A 26,215-nucleotide genomic window follows, 5' to 3' on the forward strand; every position below is an offset into this window, starting at 1 on the left:
CATGTACTGCATTCTAGATTTGTGTTGATTAGTGTGGTAATGCTGGTTGCAGAGGGTTTGATGTAGATTGTAGAGCAATGTGTTGCCAATTCTGCACTACTAGTCTTATTATTGATACATCTGAAGGATTTTTGAGCAGTAGCTCTTGTCTCCCACAAAACTACAGTGGGAACATTTCATCCTGTTGATGAACATTAGCACTTGAAAGTAGGGTTAGCTTTAACCCACTGTATCATATTGCAGCCAAATATGTTTCAAAATTCTAAATTATTATTTAATTTTAACCATTTAAAATCTGTGTCACAGTTAGATGTTTTTAAAAGTTTATCTGCTTTGCTTTGGAAATGCACTGAGTCTTAAATCAATGAGGTTAATCTGTTTTTATTTGCTGCATTGTCTGGCCTCAGTGAATCACAGAATTATTGAATGTCCTGGGCTGAAAAGGACCACAGCGCTCATCTAGTTTCCACTGCCCTGCTATGTGCAGGTTGGACCAGATGATCTTGTAGGTCCTCTCCAACCTCCTTGTGATTCTATGATTCTATTAGCGACCTCCTCTGGACCCACTTTAAGAGCTCCACGTTGTTCCTGTACTGGGGGCCCCATGCTTGGACGCAGTGCTCCAGATGGGGTCTCACAAGAGCTGAGGGGGACAATCACCTCCCTCTCCCTGCTGTCCACCCCTTTTTTTAATGCAGCTCAGAACACAGTTGGCCTTCTGGACTGCAAGCATGCACTGCTGGCTCATGTCCAGCTCCTTCTCCACGGGGCTGCTCTTAAGGAGACTGTCCTCCCATTTGTATAAATATTTGGGATTGCCTTGACCCAAGTGCAGCACTCTGCACTACGTAGTGTATTTATCTTGGGATGTGACCTGAATGTCTCACAGGAATCTGACAACTCAGTGCATCTTTTGTTTACTACTGTGACTAAGATGTGAAAGAGCTGTGAGACTGGGAATAAAATTCAAATCTATATAAGCTTGAGCTAAACTACCCACAAACAGCCTTTTGATCTTAGTTTTGTGTATGTGCTCAAGGTGTAGAGGTATTTGATCCCAAACTCCGTTTCTGAAGACATTTAAACATTGCAGAAAACAGTTAAACTCCTGAGAAGATGTGGGTATTGGATTATATTACTTCCACAGACACTCACTCTAAAACATACTTGCTTATAACCTTATCTGAATAACAGCTGCCCTGGTTCTGAAATCTATAATGTTATTTCATTACTCTCACATTCGAACACGCATACAAATCTGACAAGCAGTAAATTCATTGGCTGAAAAGCATCCTCCGCTTCATCAGCTGTATCTATTTTGGTATATTGTCTTGGAGGCTATGTCAACGAGCTTCTGTGTTCAACTACTCAATATTCAAATGCTCAAATTTTTGATTGTAAGTAGACTAATACTAATCTTCAATTATCAAAAAGTCTAATTTATAATTTATTTCTCCTGCCTCCAATAATAATGAAATGTATGCATATTTAAATCTGACCAAAAAATTTATAATCATCTATTTGCTGATGTATGATTTTTTATTTATTTATTTATTTTTTTAAACAAAATCGTCAACATCATCATGGCTTCCCCCACTACTCCCCTGAACAGGATATGAAACTGAAGAACTTAAGTGTCTGATGTTATTGCATCTGAAAACAAATTCATTTTCTGTACCTTGGAGACAAGACCTACCAGATGAAAATCAAATAAACTAATTAGTGTTGAGCAAAGTACATTTTATATATGATGGCTCTCTGGGCTAATTTCACCCCTTTTCAACAACTCATTATATAAAACTCCTTAAATCAGTGGGACATAAGGCACTGTACTGAGAGCAAGGTCAATGAAACCAGACTCTTTCAGGATATAATGAATGGAGACAGAATTCTCCAAGGGATCTTCTTAATATATGTCAGGAGCACCACAGATCGCAGACTAGCCATTATGAAATAGACCTGTAGTCTCTTTCCCCTCCCCTGCTGTTTCCATATTTTACTCTTTAATGTTACTAAAGTGAAAACAAAGCTTTAATAGGATGAAGTTCTCATTAACAGCTTTTCTCAACATAGGAAAAAGGTAAAGGTGAACACAGAAACAGATCAGGAATATGTTCCTGTTTGGATAAAAAGGAAAATGGATGAGTAAGCATGTAGTATGACTTACATTATTCCTTGTTTTATGGAGATATGTTTTTCTGTAACCCTCTAGTAGCAGAATGCCTTGAGGTATGTGGTTAGATGAGAGTGAAGGACTCCAGTAACAGTCCTGAAACTCTATTCTAAAAAAAAATAAATTAAAAAATGAAAGCAATTGTTTGTCTAAACTTATCACTGCAAGGCCTTTAAAAGTAGTGGTTTGGCAGTCACACTCTGTAAACAGTTCTATTGCAAGTTTTCATACTCCGTGTAAAGCTTTCATAGATGATTTTGGAATACTGGTTTTCTTTACCAGTTTGAAATAACTATAATGAAATCTCAGTTTATAATAATTAGTTAGTGTCTCTTCAAGTAATATACTGAATACGTTTTGTCAAAACTGTGATATCATTTTTACCCTCATATTACATAAAATAATGGACAATCAAATGTTTTATTATATGAAGCAAGTACAAAATTGTCCTGACTTTGGAATTCTTGAGCCAACTGACACTGAACTAACTTTAGTTAAGTGAGTAACTTTGGGAGCTTTGATGAAGATATATATGTACGTACCTGAATCATAGAATTACAAGGTTGGAAAGGATCAAGATCATCTAGTTCAACCATCTTCCCTTTACCATACCTACAGAAAACCACTAAACCATATCTTCTAGCTCCTTTTCCAGATGCCTCTTGAACACTGTCAGGGATGGTGACTCTACCACCTCCCTGGGCAGGCCATTCCAGTGCCCGACCACTCTCTGGGGGAATAAGTTCCTTCTTATGTCCAGTGTAAACCTCATCTGATACAACTTGTGGCCATTTCCTCAGATCCTGAATGTTTCAGAGACCATCTTTTAACTGTATAATCCACTGCAAGGAAAAATGTGTAAGTTGTTTTTGTCTTGATAATACTGTTACAAATGGTTTGTGTAATAGGGCAGAAGGAGTAATCAGCCTGTGTTGATAATAGAGCTGAGTTGCTGATTCACTATAGTCAATGATTTATTTTTAATAAAGTCTGTAGATTAGTGTGACCATTAGATTCTAGAATATACAACCCTGGAATGTCATTAGAGATGCATTAGCAGAGAGATTCTGAAATCCCACTGGAAAGCTGAGATATCATGAAGCTTTATTTTGAATAAAAGAGGAACTGGGAGTTTTTAAGAAATAATGGAAAAGCTCAAGCAGATGTAGTTTAATTTGTAAGGATGTACCACATCTGATAGAATCACTAAATAGCAGTCCAAGTGCAGCAGTTACGAGAGTTGTAACAGACAATACTTTAGATTGTTCTGCTGTGGCTCTTTCCACACTTCTGGAAAAAGCTCAGTGAGAAAAGTTGTCATTGGCTATTGGATGAGCCTGATAGGTCCATCAGGCTTTTACACTCTGAAATTATGTGGATAGTTGGGTATGCCATGCCACATATATGCATGCCTGATTATCATATAATGCTGTGGCAGATAATTTTCTGAGACACCTGGGTATCTGAAGGAAGAAAAGGCTTAAGGCAAATTTCCCTCCTCAGGACTACAGCATTTTACATTTTTGGAGGGAAATGATTTTTGGAGTTAGGACATGGAGACTGGAGAAGCGATTGAGTTCCTCCAATAGTCTGTCTGTCCATTCTGAGAACTAGATGCACAGATATTTGTTCTGGACAGACTTGGAGGTCTTTAGGAATAATAGGAAAATTAACAGAATTGTCTACTCAAAGCAACAAAAAGAGCTAGGACTAGAAGTATTGGTCTTCTTTATTTTTGAGTGGTGTTCAACGAGAAGATTACTTTTTTTTCTTTGTTTTATTTTGGGGGGTTAGCAGGGGCAAAGGGCAGGGGAATAAAATAATTGATTTAGTATAATCTTCTCAGTGTTTTGTTAGGTTTGCTACAGTCACAGAGGCATGCGTGCTAGTACAGTGTAGTCTGTCTCTAATGATTTTTGATGTGGTTACCCTTAAGAAGCTATTTTTCTGTGAACTGCTAGAGGATTTCATATCCTGAAGCATCTTTACTTTCTCCATTCATAACTAAATTGGAACACTCAATTTTGAAATAATAGTTAGTGTGATTTATTATTTACCAAGGCAGCACTGAAGAAATGTATTTGAAGAGAAGCCAGCAGCAAATTACAATCGATTTGCACAATATAAAAAATAAAATGTTTTACAGAGGCAGACTTGGTGTTTCAAGTTATATGTGATCCATAATAATGTCTGCAAGATGTCTGCTTCTTTATTACTGTCAACAATTCATTAATCACCTTCTTACAAAAAGGCAAAAAAAAAGGATTCAGATATCTAAGAAAATGCTGATTATGGCTCTGTAGTTTGTACATATTTTTCTCTAAATGCTGTTATTTCAGTAAAATACATATGGGGAATTAAATAATTCCCTTCAAGTGTTCCTGGAAAGAAATCAGATAAAGTTGCTTGTTTTGTGATGGAATGGTGATGATAATTATGATGACGGACTGCGATTACCTGACGTGTTGATTGGTGGCTGTTAACAAATATAGAAAGTGGAGTGACTAATGATAGAGAAATTAGTTCTAAAATACTGTACATAGTTTGAGGTTCTTACAGCTAAAACAGACATTCATATTTATTTTCCAGGAAGTTAAAGCAGTATGTTCTTGTAACCTCACAATGATTTTGGTTAAAATCTTTTTGGTGTGTTTCTTATGATGTGTTTTTTATCTCCAGCTGATTAGTTACTCCTGCAGTTCAGTTAACACAGCATAATTTAACTGTAATGCAGTTCTGTGATTTGAGGAAGGACACTTCTTTCAAATGACAGGAATGTTGCAGCTACGCTTTTTGAGATAATTTGAGATTCTTTTTCCAGCAACATGGTTCAATTATGAGATCTTCATTACCCCATCCTCTAGTGTATGTTTTCATGACTGTTCGTATATTTCTGAGTTGGTGAAGAAAGTAACTAAAAATTAATTTACCTTATTAATAAGAGGCAAATGGGCACAGAATTTGGAAGCTTTATTGAATCCTCTGCTACGCAGTGTATGCGGTCCTTAGATTGTGCTGGACATTTCTATGTATCCTTTAGATAATAGGGATGAGGTGCATCAGGGATGAATTTTCAGCCTCTAGGAATAAATGAAAAGTGACATGTACAAAGATGTTCATATGTAAAAAGATGCAGATCAGTCCTGATGGGATTATCTAAAGTTCCATGTTTAAACCAAGCATTTTAATTAGAATTAAGTGCACTGTCCATATAATGCACTTGAAAATATAATCCATCCATCACCAAGATGGATTCTTACAAGCCACTGTAAATCTGACCAAATTGTTCTCCTTCATTGTAAAAAAATGAGGAAAACACCCAAAACCTTATATAGTACTTCAAAAAAACTAGGGTTAGTGGAATTTTTATCCTTGAAAAAAGCAAATACTTCTTTCCAAACACAGCTTGTTACTGTGGAGGAGATCATCCTACCAAAAGCACGCTGGCTGACCCAACAGTGTGATCTCTTAGGGCAGTTCTTTCGTATGGTACCAGCAGACAGAGAACAATCTGTCTGTGTCCATTCCCTCTGTGACTTTCCCAGACTTCAGCCTGTTTTCCAGAGTTAGTTGTATTTCTAGGTGTAGCCACGCATTTAGTAATCCATAATCAATATGTGTATTCTATCTTGAGCAAGTACAAAGCCAAAAAGAAAATTTAGATTTTGCTCCTTTATTTAAATCAAACAGATTTGGAAACAGAAAATGATATAAGTATATATCAATATATATTATTTTATATTATTATATAATACTTTAAAATATATAATAAATATATGGGGATAAATATATATTAATTAAACCACCAGCAAAAGGGTTAACTACTTTTCATACTAAATTGTGCTATTTCTGGAATGAGGATAACAGCCAGCTGGTACATCAAGACTATCAAAGGAGTACCTTCAAATTCAATTTAAAAAGATATTCTATAACTAAAGGAATAAATAAATAAAATATATAAATAAAATTAAAGCTCTATTAAATTCATGGGAACGTTTTCTGAGGCAAACGTGACTTAATAGAGTTTTTATGAAATTATAAATAACGACTGTAATAGTGTATCTATATAATTGATATTATCTATTGCTTTCATTACAGGTAGTTTGTAAAAGTAAATGGAAAAATATGGAAGAGTGTAATTCCACCAGAGTAATGACTTCTTCTCTTTTGATTTTCTATTTGCATAGGAAAACTATAAAAATGAAAGGGCAGCACAGATTTGTTTGTTTGAATGAGTCATTTGATTTTGGAGAACAGTCTTTCAAAAGTCTTATATTTTGGAATTAAACTCTACATCTTGGACAAGGCAGAGAGGCAGTTAATTAGCCAAAAAACGAAGAACAACAACAACAACAAAAAAAGGGGGCATTGACTGCTCTTGGAAAAAGAAACCACACACTTTCATAACAAAAATTATTGCTGAGGATACGGTATTGATTTGATAGTTTTGCAGCTGAAAATGTTTGCTAATTGGAGAACCAATTCCATATTTGTATTCCCAGCACAGAAGCGAGAAGCTTCTGAATTAAGCATCAAGAGCAAATGCTTGCTGAAGGAAAAAAGAAATCCAATAAAAATCCAGGACGTGATACAGGATGAAACAGCAATCTGGCGGCCTTGTTCTGGGCAGTCTAAAACCACCGTACAAATGGACAGGTAGAAACTGTCACAGAAATGAATAAAAAATGACTGTTAACGAATGCTAGTAGGCAGTTATGGATGACCAAGCTAATAAGAGTTTTCAACTATGTTTTTTATCAAAATATTCCATGTGGTTTTAACTATCATTCTAATGGTTAACAATAAGGTACAGAACATTCTGATGTGCTGCCTTTATTTTCACAGAATTATCTCTTATTTGGCAGACCAGTGTGAAAGAAAGAACCAAGTAAACAGGAAGAGTAGACATTTTACTCTTTTTAGTTCTTGAAAACCTTAAAAATTCCAACAAAATATGTAAGCAATATGGAATTAGAACAGATTATTCTTAAAATTGGTGCCTTTTTAATTTGGATGTGGATAGTTTTAATTATTTAATCAGGTTGCGTTAACCTTGTGTTAATAGGAAAGACAAATCGTAGCCCTTTTTTATTTTGCATGTCATTTCAGTGTTTGGTGATCTATAGGAGCTGAATACTCAAAAGCTGCAAGTAACTTCTGACAGACTGACACCAGTCCCTTCCTTACATCTGTTTCCCTCTATGATTTTTTTTCTTTCTTTTTAAATAAATTTTCCTCTCCCAGCTCAGATATTCTCATTTCTGAAAAGGTGCCAGTCACTATCTCAGGTAATTTCAATAAGTGTATGTCTAGCAGTACAAGAAAGGGAAAGATCTTTAATGAATCCCCCAGCAATACTATACTGCCAGCCCATCCTTTTTACCCCCCAAAAATCCATGGAGCTGTGGGATGATTGCTAGAAAGATAACCTAAAATAAAGAAGTATGAAAAAAGAGCACTTGTTTCCTCCAATGTGTGTGCCCTGTGCCATTTTATTTCCCTTTCATGTCCTTCCCTTCATCCCTACTGTCTCATTCCTTTTATTAATTGCTCTGCTTTTTTTTCCCTCTGCCTTTTCTTGCCTTTCTTCTTCTGCAGAAGTAAAACTTCTACTCTACTAATTCATTTTTGCTCAATCATTTTTCTTTTCTTCATTGTCTCTCGACCATATAAGTCTCCTTTCCTCTACCCCAGAGATAGTATCTCATTTCTCTTACTTCACTCCTTGTGATATGTGTGCCCTTCCTTCTGTATCTAATTCTTTCTATTTCTTTGTCACATGCACTCTGTCTTACTGACCCCCTTCTGCTCTTTCTTTTCATGCTCTGTTCTTTCTTTTTATGTCCTGATTGACTTCTTTCCTACAGCTTCTACATAACTCGTCCTGATTTCATTCTCTATGTCTACCACAGTGCACAGCTGGCTCATCCAGCTGTATCCCTCCTGTTTTAGATCTGTTGTGTCATTTCAACTTCTGGACTTCTTCCTGCCTTCAGCCATCTTACTGGGCTGCACCTGTAGCTGCTTTTCTGGCTTATTCTACTCTAAGGGCATAAAGGAAAAAGAATTACCTGAAATCATGGCCCCTTTCAGAGAAGGATGACTTGGTGACGTGCCGTTGCAGTCAGTGTCCTCTCCCTGTCTACCAGAGCTTGTCAGAGGCTGGCTGTGAAGAACGGAGGATTCATGGCTGGTCCCTGCTGTGCACTGATTATTCTGTACTTCCCAGAGCTGCAAGAAGCAGGGCATAATTAGATCGGCAATGATGCTTTTTACAGTTTGGAATCATTTGTTAGTCCTACTGATGGTTTTATATAGTAAAAAGTTGATTTTATTTAGAAAGACAGTTTTTGAAATCCAGTATGCCAATCATAAATTGTAAGCCCTAGTTTACACTCACTACAAAATAATGATGTGGGTTGTTTTTCCCCTTAGGTTTTAACTTGGACAACTAATAGGTTAATCCTTACATGTTCAGCCTTCTTCTAATCTGTGAAGGTCCAAGGCCTAAATCTAGATGCCTTTGACAGTGATGGACTGTTAGATAGAATGGCTGCATCTGTACCAGCCTGTGAGCACTCTTGTTCACACTGTTAAATCGTTAATTACTGGACAATTTTTGGCTCATGGCAACTTAATTAGCATATACTGAATGCCTGACCACAATCTGTGGATTAGCATAGACCAGCAACCAGGCACTGTAGGCATTTGGGATAGAACTTCCTTGTTTTGGGGATAGAATTTAGCTCAGTGGAAACAAGCTGTGGCTATTAGTTGGCCCAAAAAAATGATTTCTGGATTTATTTATTTATTTATTTATTTATTTATTTATTTATTTATTTATTTATTGTTTACTAATGTATGAGGCAAATCTAATCTCTTGGTTTCTTATTTTTCCATTTATTACTAATATTTCTAACAGCAGCTGTAATTATTTACACCAAAGGTCATTTTAACTCAGTGTCACCTTTCCAGTAGTAACTAACCCTGATATTCATAACAAATGTAAATGACACGTCACCCAAAGAAATCAGTATAATGGTGGTCTTCTACAACTAATTTCCTGATCTTTTCAGCTCATGCGAATTTCCTGTATGCACAATATCCTTTGTCAAGATTTACCATCAGCTGTTATGTAGAGAATAACCTCCTTTTTTGCTTCATTGAGCTTAGCGTCTGACTTCAGCCTTTAGAGCTTATGTGCAAGAAGCAATAAAAGGCTCACTGCTATCCTTAATCTGTCATTTATAAATGTGTTGAGGAGTGCAGATCTTAGCAAAGACTGCTGGGGCTGTCCACTGCTTATCTCTCACCCCTGTAATAGCTGATCATTTGTGCTTTTACCCTCTCTTGTCCTTTTACCAGGAGATATGGATTTTTTGTTTGGGTTTCACTCAGTGCTGATCCTGTGAAAAGTAATGTACTGTTTTTAATCTAGTCCAAGTTGTGTAGCACTCTATGGACTTTAATTCAGGCAAATTGTTCAAAATGGTCCTTTTGTGCCTGAAATTCTGGACTGGCAGAGAGACTAATTTGAATATGTCAATAGCAACAGTGTCTTACTAGTAGTTGAGACAATTCTTCACCCCCTTCCCTACCAGTATAGTAAGTGAATCTATTATTTTTACTTATGGGCTTTGTTAAATTGGTAGAATGAGCAGTACTCAACCTACATGGAACATGTTTTGTTATATACCAAACATTTCTGTGAATGTGTAAATGTTTCTTTTTTTGTTGTTCATTTACTTTAGAACTGATAACTATCAGCAAGGCAAGGATTTTTTTTTTTTAAATCTTTATATGAAATTCAATGCTTTGTGACTGTTCTCTTCTGTCCACTTTTTCTTTCATGCACCTTGAAAATGGGAAAAGCCTCCCAGTGTCAAAGAGCACTTTCCTGTGCTCTTCTATGGGCAAGTCAAAAATAGATCCTGTATGATTAGGTACTGAAATAAGAAGCTCAGTTTTTTTGCTAGGATAGTGTTAATGTTCAGTATGTTTTCAGGTTTCATTTTTCATGAGCATTACCAGTTTTCCAGATGCTTGCTCCAGTGCTATTTGTAAAATCACTTCCAGTTAACTCTGCAGTTTAACAAGGAATACTTCTGTCTTTATGAGATATATGTGTGTGCGCAGTATGCTTGTCATTGACCCATTTCCTTCACCTTTTGCTGCAGAAAGATACATTATACAAGCTATTTATTTTATTTAGAAGTTAGTATTGGATGTGTTTTGCTAAACCTTCAGGTCTACATGTCTGAGGAGTTCAAAGTTCAAGATGACAGTGTAAGTCTCAGTGCATTTTCTCAGCAGTGATTTGAATTTTCTATATGCTTTAAGTACTGTTTATTCTCAGAAAAGGTTCCCATCTGATTTTGCATTTGTATTAATTAATGTTTGAGGCTGAAAACAGTTGTAGACTGCTAATATACAAAGCAAGTGGAAAGCTATGGCATTTTCCCAGGACAATTAAAGTGTTAGACATTTATCTTGATCAGTGAATCTTAACCCATATTTTAATTTCTGTAAGTATATTTCAGAGCACTCCGATTACAAGGCTGTGGATGACAAGTCTTTATTCTAGTCTCAACTCTCAAGTTTACTGCCAAGAAAAAAATTCTAACTTCTCTGCACCCACCTTTTGACTTTTGACTAGTAACAGGCTTATCAGTTTTTCTCTTAGGAGATAAGAAAATTTAGCCACAAGGACTTCTTTTATAACAAGAAACAATATGGTCATTTGAAAGTAATTTGTTTTCATTCAGTGAAAATAACATAATTCGGAGACTTCATGACCATTAGAGTACAGGTTCTTCATACACAGTGCTACTTGACCTGCATTTGTGGTCAGTGTGTAATGAACCTGCACATCGTTACAACTGGGTCAGGCAATATCCATAAAGAAGAGGAAAGCTCAGTAAGAATAATTTGTACATTCATCTTCCTAACAATCAGATGTACTTAGAATCAAATCATAGTTTTAGTAGAGATGTGTTATGGTGAAAGAGTCAAAAACATGATGGCTAAATTATCTCTTTCAGTGAAACTCTTGCAAGATGATTATACTATAACTTGCATATATGATTGTATTTAAATATATTTAAGTATATGTGAATGTATAATTATATAGCTACATACTTACAGATACATTCTTTTGACTTAACTTAAAAATAAATATTGCTGCATTTGTTGTAACAATAACAGGAGATTATCAAACCTGATAAGTCTCTTCTAAAAGATCCACAGAACATTAGAATACAATTCAACATGCACTGTGATAATTTGTCAAAGTGTATCCGGAGATCTCATTTTTAAATGGCCAAATATATATATATTTGGAACTTCTAACTGGTTAAAAGTCTCTGAAATTTCTCTTGAAATAAATATTATTTAAACTAATTCTTACAGTACATGAAGGTAGAGATTGCAGAGATTTGAGATTCCTGTGATTTCTAAATCCTGGTACTGTATGCTTTATTTTACACTTATTGTATCAACAACTTTATCTGGAAAGGAAATGGGAAAAAAAAATATTTTGAATAGATTAATTCTGTTACTGATTTTTAACTGTTTCTTATGTATGAGCTTGGAATTGTTTTGCAGCTTTGGAATCCACTTTGAGATGCTGGTTGAGTAAGAAACTTCCATTTATATTGCTTGTTAAGTTAGCGAGCATTTAAATGTGATTAAAAAGAGTGATTGCTTAACTTAGTAAATCTATGTAAAGTCTCTAAGACCATGTCAGAGCTAATCATGACAAAGTATCTGTATAATTCACTGTGTTTGGATTTTAAATAATCTATTACTGTTTATAATCTCACACGTATTTAAGAAAGAAGTTAATTTGCTAAGAGAGCATGTTGAAATAACATTCTAAATGTAACAGCAACAGAACAAAAGTGATGAAGTAGAGAAGTAAGGCTCACACATAATTTTAATCTGTTTTACAATAAATTCTAGAGAGCTTTCAGATCACGTTCCAATTACAAATGAGCTACTGAAGCAGTGCATGGAAAATGAGTTAAGGAAAAGGCTGATATTGTCTTGTGTTTTTTTTCTCTCATGAGTTTTACCATAATATTTTTAAAGGGTTTGTGTGTGTGTGTTTTTTTCTTTTTAATTAATAGTTTTAAAATTTTCTTATTAAATTGTGTGAACATCATGTAAATTTCAGCTCTGTTTACATACACTGGCAGTGAAAGTATTGGTCTGCCTTCATGCTAAATTCTGCTAAATGAAGTGACCTCCATTTAGTGGATAAACTGTTTATTTCAATATTCAAGAACTAACATTACCTCCTGATCTTGAAATTCAACTAGTAGTTTTCATTTTTTTTTTTTTTTTTTTTTAATCCAGACTAGAGTTTAGCAGAATTTTTTTTTCTCTTGCGAAAAAAAAATAAAAATAAAAATAAAAAAGACCTGCAGTTTCAACTATGTTTTCTAGTAAGAATTCAGTAGAATATTTAATGTTTCCTTTTCCAAAGTGCCTCAAACTTTTAGTTGTAAAAGTCATAATTTTCTGATCCAGAGTCACAGGAAAAGAACAATTAAGAAATATATCAACTTCATTCAAATATGATAAACCTTTAATGAATATTTTCTCTCGTCCTTTTTTTTTTTTTTAAATGACTATGTAAAGTATGAATAATGCAGAAAATAAAAATGAATTTATAGGATTACCTTTTTACCTTAGTAAGGAAAAACATCCAAATAAATACTGTTTATTTTGAAAGGGATAATTATTTTCAAATTATTTTACCACCTAATGAACAGATGATTCTGCTCATATTTCTGCAATGAATTCATGGGAGTTGAGATAGTTGTTTCTTCAATAAAATTCAAAGCTTTTGAGAAGTACAATCAGCTATCAATTTTTTCCTTCATTTCACTCTATATCAGGTCTATATCAGGTTCTCATATGCTGACTAGCAGTGTCACAGAAGCTGTGCTTAGAGGAGCCCGTTTGTTACTACAGCAGAAATTCTCCTGGAAAAGAAGGAAGTTGTAGGGAGTGCCCCCTTTTATTTCCAGCACACAGAATGGCACTGGTCTGAAGAGCAAATGAAAACTATGAAAAATGAAAACTGCATAGAAAAAAAAAGAAAAAGCAATATTATTTTTGAAATAGGGTCAACTGCACAGCTCAGCCCCCACCAGAGCCCGGTAACCTCAAAGAACTAATGGCTCAGAAACATAATTTCTTTTCCAAAGTGCTCTCCAAAATTTTTCTTTCATTTATATCCATCTCATAGGCCCTTGGCTGATTAAGTGGTTTGAATCTTCAAGCTTGAATAGCCTGTGTATATCAAAGGAATGGGAAAACATATGTACCCATATAAAATTAGGGGGCATCATCTCTCTTTTGTGCTGAATAAATGTCATCTAGGCAGCACCAGATGGAAAAAAACCATAAATCCATTCTTGGCTCACTCAAAAAAAAATGTCTCCAGTCACATTTTGTTTGAAATTCCAGGTCCTTCTCTTAGTCCTACTCCCTTGATCTTTGTCCAAGCAACAGAACGTATGAGAGGGTCAGTGTCCTCTTTGGCTGCAGCTGAAATCATTTGTTTAGGCAGCTTTTCCTAACCAGCACTGAAACCTGCTACTCTGGATTATTTTTGCAATTAGCAATTTGGCAACTTCTTTTATCTAAAGATGCCACAGATGCTGCAGACTCATTTAATCAAAATTGAAGATTCATTTTCTTTGTGCTTTGAACCACTGATGTGTCATCTCAGTCTTTTACTGCTTGTCCTGTGAGTATAACACCAGATGATAACAAACATTTACCAATTTCAGTTTACACTGTATATTCTTATAGTTTCTGCTTTAAAATTTGGATGGGTACCAGACAGCTAATATGTTTTTTGTGTGGTTTTTGTTTTTTTTTTTTTGGTAATTGAAATCTTCATGTTCTTCATGATCTTGCAAAGATATATTTCAATTCAGTTTTGTAATAGTTTGTAGCATCTTAATGATTTATGCTACTTGTTGTACAGGTTCTAAAGTAATCTCCAACATATTTGTTAACCTGGCTATAAGAATCATTCAGTGACAACAGTCAGGAAGCACTCTCAGATGATTCTACAGAAATTATTTGGGAGATTTGGCAGTCAATATTCACTGTAGCTATGAACAAACCAGTTTATACAGAGGAAAAAGCAACAACAAAAAGCCTCCTCTGAAGTACTGTGGCTTCCCTTTTAACCACATCTTTATTTCATAATCAGGTCTTTATACTGTGAACAATTTAGAATGTCTATATTGATTAAACCGTAGGAGTCTTCACTTTAAATTCTATTTGGTATTCTGCAAACTATAATGAACATTACCGAATGCATGGCATCTTCTGGGAAACACCTTGAGATTATCAAGTTTAATTTCCCCTAGGAAGTTCTTACAGCAGTGCAATCAAGCTAACTTTTACTCTCTGTAATGGAGTAAGATTTAATCTACAGTTTTTCAGCAACCACCATTTCCTTATTTTTTCTTCTTCAAAAAAATCTGAAAAACAAAGTTTTGCTCTGTTTTTAGGTTACTCTATACTTTTTCCTGTAGTGAATCGTAATTAATATCCTATCCTTTTTCTAGTATGCTGAATGAGTAGAAGCAGCTGAAACCCTACGGTTAGTAAGGGATTTATGTAAATATTGCAATTAAATCTTGTCTGTAATAATAGGTGACCTTTAATCTAGTTTATATTGAGTCCCCTAATCTCTCAGATTCTAATTGAGTGATGAAGATGCAAGGCTTCATGAAAGGAAGGCAGATCACAAGAAAATAATGATTTTTTTGTGTAAACCATGATTTTCCAATTACTCCTCTCAGCTGGGACAGAAAAAACATCTAAATTGTGATATGTGCTGATCCAAAATTAAGCCTTTTGTAACTGTGTGTCTTTAGATTAAAGGTTATTTCGGCTTTCTTCCATGCAAATTCTCAACCCTATTGGCAATATTAATGCTAGCTTCTTTTTTTCCCCAAAAACATTATTAAAACAAATTGGTAAGAAATGTTTTCAATAATGCAGAGAAATACCCAGATAAATAATAATTAAAATAGCATGCAAGCTTTCTTTATTCAACTTACAAGGTAAATATTTGTTATATTATATATATATTATATAAATATATTTATATATTATATATAATATATATATATTATATAAAATTTGTTATAATAAATTCGTTTAAAATATGTGAAAACAGTTGTGGTATAAGGAGGGAGTTATGGTTTTAACTACATGATATGTATACATCAAACTTGGGATAATATATGAGTGCCAGGAAATTCCTGGCAAATGTGGGCAGAGACATTTGCTGTACCTTTGCATCTTAGAGGAGAATTGCAAAAGACTGGATATGCTCACAGTATCTGTGTATGTGCTGTTAGGATCATGCAAGAAAACTGTGAAGTGTCACAGAGATCTTGTTGGTTCAGTAGTTTGTAATGTAATGATAATAAGTGCTTTATGCTGCAGAAGGGTTACCTTTGTATGTTAAAGGTGTAATTTTTTCTGATTCACGAGGAAGCTAAATACAGCCTCACAGTGAAAACAAAGAGCTTATATTTTATATGGCGAGAACTGAAATCAGCATGCAAGGGAAAGGTCGCATTTGGTGTGACAGTCTTGAAAAAGAAAAGGGTTTTGCAGAAGCCAGTTTGCGTAGGACACAGATATATTTGCTAAAACCAGAGGGAACAGTACTTTGAAATGTCATAGAGAAGCACTCAAACTTCAGTTTGAACATATGAAGACGGATACCAAGAAGAATGTAAAAATAGGACTGTTCAGCTTAGATATGATGGCTAAATTTGTGATTTTCCTGTGAAAGGAATAATTTGAGAGAAATCCATGCGGAGTCCCTACCCCTGTATGAATGAACACTAATATGTGTCCTATGAAGGATAAATTTGGAGTTTCAGGAGAAGCAAGGCAATAGACAAAATATCAAAAGAAAGAAGATTTTAAGTAAATGGTAGACAAGTTGCTTTTTAGTAGGGCTGCAAGGTGGACAGGGAGCAGATAAAGAATTTATTATCCACACCTACTTCAAAGAGACCATTAGAAATTTTGATTGGTTTCACTGGAGTGAAAAGGATGGGTATCTGAACTGAAAGAGAGATCAGAAGGCACATTGTAAATAAAAAGCTTCAACAAGAACAGAAATGAGATAGATAAGAATTGAAAAAAAAAATAACTGAAAACATGAATATAGCAAAGTGTGTGTTTGTTTTTTGGTTTTGTTTTTTTTTTTTTTTTAAGATGAGTAAACTTCATTTTTCCTGTGGAGCAAATGTGAAAGAGCTACAAGAACGTAAAGATTTAAAGAGAGGTTACTTTGCACTGTTTTCCATATTGACATTATACAGGAAGAAACTGAAGCAGAAATAAAGAAACAATTGAGAAAACAGTCAGAAACTGTGGGAAGGTTAATGGGTTTACAAGCATGGGATTAAAAGGGGGAGTTGTTAATATCTGTTTAGAAAAGTGGCAGAAACTAAAAAGAATGAAACCGCAGTAATGTATCTTCAGTAGTGATGAGACTACAAAAGTAGCTGTGGGAAGTCACCGACAGCAGAGTTCAAGATGACAAGAGGAGCTGAATGACACAGACATTGCTCCAGAAGGTGTGGAAAGAAGGAGAGTTTTCTTCAGGAGATGGTAATTCAATAGGCAGAAACTGTGCTTGTTTGCTCAGTGATTAAACATTTCTCTTCCTAAAACACTACAGAAATGTTCAGTTGGGAATTCTCCCTCATGCAGAACACGGTGCCTCTGTGAACACAGTCCAGAAGAGTTTGTTTACATACTTGCACTCCTTAATTACTTTTTTCCTAAAAAATAGTTGCTTTCGTACTCTCCAATTCTTGTAGCTGTTTGCTAAAAATAAAAGGACCTGACGGTGAATACAAGTTTCATAAATGTAATTACAGCTTTGCAGTACAAATTAAAAATGTGGCTTGAATTAAAATCATTGATAGTTTGTAGGCTGTTCATGTTTATGTAGACCCCTAATCACTTGAGGTATGTCTAAGCTTTTAACTGATACGTAGTGCATTCAAATCAGTAAATTAATCTCTCGGGTACAGAGCAACTCAGTGTACCTTAGGTCACAGTGCATAAAGTTACTTTTGTTGCTATCTACAGATTGTCTTGACATGCAGCATATACCCACAGGTTCAGAAAAATTGCCCTTTGATTACATGTACAATAATCTGGATCTCCCAAGGTATTCAAGTGGTTAATTAAATATCAAGTAATTGCTAAAACTACTAAGTGACATTTAATTAGTATGTTAATTGATATCAAATTTGCTCTCACTATCTTGTTTTATGTTAATAAAATCCCTAAACATTTCTTCGAAGTAGATTAGGAAGCAATGTGCTTCAAATATAATAATTCAAAACAGCCTTAAGCATTACTTCTGCTCATGGAACATACTTTCTGACTTAAATTTTTACCACAGATGTTTTATTTTGTCTATCTTTAAACTTACTTTTTGCTAAGAGTGCATTATATCTAGTACTGTAGACCTCTCTTGGAATGGATTTTAGCTTTTATAAGCTCATAATCCCTTAGAAATCCATCTGAAGTGTGATAACTGTTAATAGAAGTCTAGGACTGCATCTCTCCCCTTTGGCACCTACTGAGTAGAGATAGCCAGGTGCTATGGGGACTGCATAGTGCCTCCAGTTGGCTAATGTGAATGATGTATTTCTGTGCTGACATCTGATCTGGGGTTTAGAAATCTGTGCTCCACACATAATACAAAACCACCATAAGTATATTAAGTGCCTGATTATTCTGCAGCAGTGAAGTTTTGCTGTAGTGCTCGCTCGCAGGGTGTTCCCCTCCTCTCCATCATCCTATCCAGGAAACAGCCCTGCTGTAGCTTTCACATTGAGCATTCCAAAATTCTCACTGCTTTCCTTTGCAGAAGAGACCGACCATGATGTAGAAAAGAGATGCCTTTAGGCCTGGGTCCAAGAAAGACTGACTGGAGTCCAAGCCAACAGTAGCCCCAAGCCTGTCCTTCTTTTCAACCACTGCAGTGTTCCCTCTGGTCTCATCAAAAACAGGTGAGCTAAAAGTTGAAGCTAGTAAGGAAGAGGTTGTTTTCACAATGGTTAATTTGAAAACATACTGCAAAATATTCCCATGAATATTCATATGAATATTTAAATGGATTCCTTTCAGCTGTGCTCATGCCTTTTGTGTGTTACTTTTCTGTGGAGTTTTATTTTCTGTTTTATTGGTGCCAATGCACAGAGAGAGTTGTTTTTACATACAAGATCACAAAAAGCAAAGTTTAATTTATTCTCCATGAGCATTCACACCCAATTACTTCAGAAGAGTCCAACTGGGAGGTAGAAACAATGGTGTATGACCACACATGACTGAACTGCATAGCTCAGATTCCAATCCTTCCCAACTTCAAAATCTAGAATATCCATATAGGCAACATAAGCACTATAGATACTGTGAAGGGGAAGCAGGTTGAGGAGGGACTGTCAGAGAATTTTAAATTATGAATAAAGAGAAGTGTGATCTGTTTATTCATGGATATGTCACAGAAAAAAAAAAAAAAAGACAGAAAATTGGTAAAATAAATTATTCATTAAAAAGTATTCAGCTGTAGTTATGTGTCATCCAAATACTGTTACAGAATGAAGAATACTGCAGAATGATAATGATAGGTGGAAGTTGACAGTGATTTTCAACTTCTTTTGTTGATTTATTTGAACTTCTGTGCTTTCTTATATGTGATGCATATAAATTTCATAGCTTCACACAATTCTTTGCAGTTTTCTGTTTCCCTGAATACATTGTAATAATCCACATTTACTAATACAGAAAGTTTGGTATTGATAGTGTGGTATTTTAAACATCTTATAGTACAAAGTGAATTTGTTGCTGCTGCTATTTGTATTTTAAATAGCCTTTCAGTTGATGAAGAAAAATCAGAACTGACACATATTTATTTAAAAATAGTCTTTGGATTAACTTTTTGTAGGTATAAGTATTGGTACCCAAGCTTCCTTTCTGCCTTCTCCATTGGCACTCTCAACCAATGTTAATATGCCTAAATGTCTGGTCACGGTCCTTATCACCAAGAAAAGTTCTCTCCAAATCTGCCTTCTGCCTCATATGATTCAGTGCCCTGAGCCCATCTTCAAGTCCAGCTCCAGCTGGAGTGTCCCTGACTACCCTCTCCCTGCCTCCATGCTTCTTAAGCACCAAGGGAGGCAGTGCATTGCAATATACCATGCCTCTTCCCTTTCATATGAAGCAGTTTCAAGTCACTTCCAAATCATTAAGCAATTGACTGTATTCTGAACACCCCATAGGAATTCAGTGGAAACTACTGCCTGACACAAAAGTGAGACGCAGCTAATCAGCCGCTTACCACAGTGCAGCAGCTCTGCTGCTGCTGCACCACTGGGAATGCCAAAACAAATCCCACTGATCTATGTGATGGGTAGCCCGTTGCCTTCAGACATTAATCTTAAGCTCTTACCTCATTATGGCAAGATGTACAGGTAGCAATGCGCAGGTAGTGTCAAGACCTTCTTGCTCCCACACTGGTCCGATCTATGCCCACTGTTTTTCCCCCTTCACTTCAATCATTTTACAGTTGTGATTTTTCCATGCTAATAATTTCCAAACCTTATTGGATCTGTTTTTACTTCTAAATGCAGTCATGCTCTCTAGTCATATGAAACTGAATTAATGAATGCTATATGTTTATTGTTTATGTACACCCTTAAGGATATCAAAAGAAAGAAGTATGTTGGTATGAAAAGCTGGTAGCAAAAGGACATTTACATTCCCTGACTGGCAGAGCTAGAAGTTCTTCCATGCTCTTTACATTATACTGTCCTTCGTAGGATAACATAAGCTTGAGATCAACCTGTTTACTTCCTTAGAGATTTTATGTTCTTTTTTTTTTTCTTTTTTCTTTTCTGTAGAAAACAGTAAGTCTTCTGGAGTATGACAAATGTCTTAGTTGCTTCATTTATAGTTTGAAGCAGTTCTTGCAAATTAAACTACATAGCTTGAAGTAGAATAGTGATTTGGACTGTAAATACTCCAGCACTGGTGTTAGTGCTTTACAGCATTGATTTTTTCTCTTTTCTTTCAGACTAGAAAAGTGACCAGTACTTACCAAAAGCTTTGCTAGTAGTTTTATCATTTTCTGTATGGCTAACGTAATTTCAATTGTTTCAATTTTATTTTTTCAGATGGGAAATATATTGCAGATCATTCACCTAATTAAGAAGGGGTTCACTTTCTTTTATGTCCAGTAAGGTAAGAAAACAGTTGACATTAGTTTATAACATAATTATATGTTTTCTCAGTAAATCCTGCATTTGCATGTAGTTAATAATATCTCATGTTTACATGAAGTTTTCAGATATCATAATAATGTATTTTGTATGCATGTTGTCTATGCACACATTTGTATAATTTTCTGATTCTTGATTTATTTTAATGAGCTCAGTTTTTATAATGAATGCATCTACCAACTGTGAAAATGTACACCTCACATCTACTCACATAAATAAGAACAGCAACCTCTCCATGTATTTAAACATATATACACAATAACTTAGGTCTGAAAAAATTCAAAGGTTTTAGTGTGGGAGTCTTCAAATAGGAGTCTGCCAGAATCAGGCTCAGAGGTTTGTTTGAGATCCTGTGTGTGATCATTGCTCTTACCACTTTGCAGGCTGCTTCTGGGGAGCCGTGTCCCTGTGACTCCCCTCTTTATTATATCCCTAGTAGGTATAAGCCCTGCTTAAGCATGCTGTAAAAGATGGTAGTCCTGAAAGATGGTCAGTTTGATTAGGAAGATTATTGCTGTATGAAAGGACTCTAAAAGGTTGTTTTTACATTTTTGAACATTTCTGATATAGAATTCAAGTTGCATTGCAATACTGACTCTATTTTGAAATCTTTCTTCAGTAGAATAAATCTAACAAGTTTTGTTACAAAGTCTTGCAGTTTTCAGGATAAGACTGAATGTGTATTATATCATGATGAATCTTTCCCAAAAAAAAACCCAAAAAAACAACAAAAAAACAAAAAAATAAAAAAACAGGCCAAAAGATATTCTCTGGATAAGATTGGTTTTGAAAGACTAAAAACAGATTTTGAATGAGGAAAAAAAAAAATAAAAAAAAATACGGTGGGTAAATAGTAAATATGTAGCGGAGGTAAACAAAGTTGATCTAGCCCTGTAGACAGGAGAGAGTCAGTGAGTGTTATTTTCACTGATTTAAGTGGTTTCATTGATGTAGACCTCTACCATCTGCAAGCCAATAAATAAATATTTGAAAAAATTTACTATTAAAATCTTCATGAAGACATGTGTAATCAAAAATCCAACAAAGTCATGTTTCAAAGTCTATGAGAAACATTTCCCTCAAGCATTTCAGTTACAGAAAGAGCAAATACCTAATATTTGGCCTATGAGAAGGTCTTAATAATAAGGATGTTTCCCTATATTTCTGAAAGCAGCTGTAAAGAAAGCTGGCTTCTCCTGCTGATCTGTATCTGTTTTAAGATAGAATTGTCTGGTCTCTAGGGCTGCTAATCTGCCGCCTTTCATGGGCATTAGATTCCTATTAAAGAAAAAAATACAACTTTGAGATGAGCTCTCCTGAGCTCCTATCTAAACTACTGAGGAAACTTGAGTGAGGGGATGCTCTTTTGTACTGCTCTTTCACGTCTAAAAGCATTTCTGCTTTAATTCATTCTCTTTACTTCTGCTGTGCTGAGTATTATTATAGTCTAGTGAGTTCCTGAAAGTGGGAAATGCCAAAGAAACAGGTGTCAGACTTCAAAAGAAGCATTTGTCAAGACTTAATGTTCTGAAGCTAAAGGTGACAGCTCAACCTAAATAAGCTCTTCTGAACAGGATTTAAGTTTCTTTAATAAAAGAAGTAATAATCGAAAGTGAAGTGCTAATCTAACAGCCTACAGAGTAGTTTTTAAAAAGTGTACATAATTTGACAAGATATCCTGATTTAAAGAATATTTGCAGTGTAGTGCTCATAGTCCAAGGTTGTTTATATTCCCCTGATAAGGCAATTTATGATCAACAAAACACAAGTTTGCAGCACTAATCTGTTCGTGGGCATATTCATGGGGTTGGTTGGCCTTTGCTTGCCTCATGGTAAGGGCAGATCCATGAAGAACACTACAGAAAGAGCAAGAAATTAGTAGAAAAACAGTCCTAATAAAACGTTTTTTTCTTAGTGTTCCCTCTCCCATCCATCCATCCAATAAGCAAATAAATAAATAATTCCTGTTAAAGGGAAATTACTGAGGAACAGGAAAAAGAGAGCAATATGAGTCATGTATATATACATCCTGCATACTGTTTTTCTTGTCATGTCTGTACTTTGTTCATAAATAGTATCCAAGCTGGCAATTTATCTGTTTCAATATAAATAATCACCAAGACTATTAGATTTAAGAAGTACAAGTAGCAGCATACACTCTTTTAGAAAAACAGTGCTGTCAATTTTGATTAAAAGTCTAATAGCATAGTAAATGGTGCCTACTTTGTGACATTTTGAAGTCCAGTCGTGGAAAGCAGAGCTACTCATTAGCAATATGTGCTAGCAGTATCAGAATAGAGCCCTTTTTTTTTTTTTTTTTTTTTTTTCCTTTGAGTAGTTTTTCATGTTTGTTGATCAAAATGGATATACCACATAACTGCTTGTCTCTTCTTCACTGGTCACGTAAGCAATCTGTGAATGGGAAGTCTAAGAGGACCTGTTTTACCCTCCATGTCCAGGAGATATCACTGCAGTTCTCCTTTCCTTCAGATGCTGAGCGTGGCAGTTCTAGCTCCCATCCTGTAACAAGTTGTTTATAGAGGCAGAAGTATGCTTGGACATTTCAAAATTGCTTTTTGCTAGTATTAGTTGATGGAGAGGTTCCTATTAAGAAACCTTGTGCTTTATATAAGCTTCCACAAACCTTGCTTTGTCTGTTTAGACATCCTATAACTAAAAGACGGTGAGTCTCATGGAAACAGTCAGATGAAACATGCTCTCATTGTGCATTTTTCCAGTATGCTTGGATTTATCCATTAAACAAATGACTATAATTCCTTATCAAGAACAATTCAGTAATCAGCTGTATGTTCTTGGTGCTGCCTGCAGTCTGTGTGATTACCAGTATGATGTATTTTTTAGGAAAAACAGTCTTGCCCTTGTGAAACTGCTGTATCTGGTCTGGTCATTGATGACAAGGCAAGGTCTAAAGGCATAGCTGTATGCATAGGTATATGAAAACACACTGGTATGGATAAGAGTATTCATGTACATTTAATTAGTCTTTTGACTGGATCAGGGTTATGTGCAATAAAGAAATAATGAGTCTGCATGTATTTTTGTAAGAGCGCTACATTAAGAAGACTAAAAACCAGACCTTTAGGACATAGGAATAGAGAGCTGCAGATTTTCATCATACTGATGAAGTAAGGCAAAGCAAAACTGTCTGTGCACAAAAAAGAGCTCTTGAATGTTTGCTTTTCTAGAACAGTACAGTTCCATCTTCTTGTTCAGCATTTGTCTATGATGGATGGTGTAAATCAAAGTCCTCCATAAATTCTAGTTGTCTGAAAAGCAGAAGACACAAGAAATATAGTTGAATTTTACTAATCTTCACCTTTTTCACTATTCTTCACATCTTCATAAAATGTTTCTCACATTAAAATGTCTGTAATATTGCTCCAATTAATTTTTGTTTTCCTAGTACTTCACTATTAACACTTTAAAACTGCAGAACAAAATGCATGCATGCATGTAGCAGTCAGTGAAAATCAGAGAGAACCTGTGTTACACCCAAACTTGAAAGTCTGCAAAGAAGGGAAGCGCAGTTAAGTGTCCAGTTTGCATTTAACTATTAAAAAATAAGTCTATTCCATATCCAGAACTAAAAACAAGATTTGCTCTTTAAACTGTGTAACAGTGAATACAGGTATCATGAGACACAAGGTAGATTAGGAACTGAGTGTCCTTTTTTCTGTCTCTCTCTTTTTTTTCTATATTACCATTCTACCAAAAGAATTACCTTCAAGCTGCTCTTAAATTCCTAGATCAGTATCTGATGTAATTTTGTGCCTCAGAGTAATGAGTAATACAAAAATGTTGTTCACTATCTGTACTTTACTAGGCCGGGAATTGTTAAAAATATAGAATTTTCAGCTATTTAAATGATATTTATTTCTTGTTCATCTTTGTATTCTTGAAAATCTAAGACTGCAAAACTGTTTTATCCAAATTCATGAGTGACCCTTGTACTTTGAAAAAATAGCAAATTAGCATCTAAAAGGTAGAATGGGCTTGAGGTTTGAAGGAAGATGAAAGTTCAAAGCTTGGATTAGGGACTATAGAAATCAAAGCTTCTTCAGGGTCCAGTACATTGACTGGAGCCCAAAAGCCTAGAGAATCTGAGCATCTTAACTGTGGTATGGAGATCCCACTCACTGCTTTAATCAGGGCACACTTAACCTCTGCAGTGCCTTCATCTCTTCTCTACAAATGATTTTCATTGTCAAGGAGCCATCTATACTAAAAGAAGATGAGGTCTAATTTGCATTACCTAGTTAAAGCCTAAGCCAGACTGTTGCCTCTGAAATGATGGAGCTCCAGTCTCTAAAATCCAGACGGCACATAGCTCAGTCTTTATTACTGCCAGTGCTTTCCAAATAAATTGGCAGCAACTTAGATTTGACTAGTGCTGTAAAATTTTGTTTGCCTGCAGCTTCTGATATCTGAAATAAATTTTGTTGTTTTTTTTTTACTCCATTTTTTGATTTTACAAGTTCTTTGTATTTTTTACAAGAAAATAATGTGTATGCTTTGTTTATTTTCCTAGGCCTTATTATTTGATGTTGAAATAATTCATTAATACACTTGGACTTCTAAATCTTTGTCAGAAACCTCAAGATTTATATATCCTTACTGTGGTGTATGTGTACTTGTTTATCTTCTGCCTTGCATATTACAGAATCTGCCTAGAGTGTGAATAGAGCACTTGAAATGTTATCAAGAAATTCCGAATGAAGGATTAGCCATTGTCTACAGATGGTGATTTTCAGAGGTTTGTAACACGTAATTGAAGTGTTTTCTCATGAAGACAAACCCAGCAATGTCTTTCATTGCTTTACAGTTAGTCCTGTCAAGTTTCCAGTTCTGTTTCAAAACAGGGCCAAGTAAGAACCTTGCATGTGCACTGAGAGGAGTAATATTATCAGGTCAGTGCTAGTTCCTGTCCTCACTGCTGGAAACAGGTCAATCCAGACATTCCAAAGCATGGGAGGGGTCAGATAATTCTAATTCCAGTAATTAAAATATAGCCATTATAAGGGATAGTAAATAGATAGCCCTAATCATAGAGGTCTGTCAGCTCCATTTGTAATACTTAGTAAAATCAGTACATTTAAGGTGAAGGAAAGCAGAAGTTATAAGCAAAGAATCCAGTGAAATATTTCCATACATAATTGCTGCACTACAAGTGAACAATGGCATCTCATATTCTACCTATTTTTTTAACTACAATTCAGTACCATAAGTTGCATTATCTGGGCTTGCAAGGTTGGAAATTGGACATAAATTATGGATTCTTTCTACTGACCTATATTTTAAATGATCAAGAATTATAGAAGTCATATGGAATAGTCTGTTCTGCATGTATATTTAAGGAGAATGAAAAGAATATTCAAAAGTGGTTGTTTCTGCTGTTTCAAATAATAAAAGTAGTTGCTCTGCTACATATACATAAAGCATTTCTCCCAAGGTCAAAGGGAGAGGTCAGAAACAAAATAAAAATTACTCCTGTGAGTGGTTTGCCCCATGATCTTTTGTGTGTTTTGAAAGGTCAAAGTCTGTGGGACAAATCTAATAAACAGATCTCAGGAGTATTCTATTCAATTTCTGTGGAAACATTACAGAATGGTAGAACTGGGATTTTGCTACACTGAAATGCCGATTGTCTTGAGATCTTTTGTCTTGTAAT

At 35.1% G+C, this 26,215-nt stretch overlaps 1 long non-coding RNA gene across 4 annotated transcripts in view; it reads left to right on the plus strand.

Moving 5' to 3' along the window:
- Positions 1 to 25,924, plus strand: part of LOC107312659 (uncharacterized) — a 247,081-nt gene extending 221,157 nt beyond the window's left edge. For all 4 annotated transcript variants that reach the window (XR_014945156.1, XR_014945154.1, XR_014945155.1 and 1 more), the window contains 3 exons: positions 18,117 to 18,258; positions 20,422 to 20,488; positions 25,076 to 25,924. This is a non-coding gene — a long non-coding RNA (uncharacterized LOC107312659). The remainder of the gene's footprint in view (positions 1 to 18,116; positions 18,259 to 20,421; positions 20,489 to 25,075) is intronic.
- The last annotated feature ends 291 nt before the right edge of the window (positions 25,925 to 26,215 follow it).

The sequence above is a fragment of the Coturnix japonica genome, chromosome 4, assembly GCF_054131305.1.
Source record: "Coturnix japonica strain WE chromosome 4, WE-NBRP24, whole genome shotgun sequence".
Classification (NCBI taxonomy): domain Eukaryota; kingdom Metazoa; phylum Chordata; class Aves; order Galliformes; family Phasianidae; genus Coturnix; species Coturnix japonica.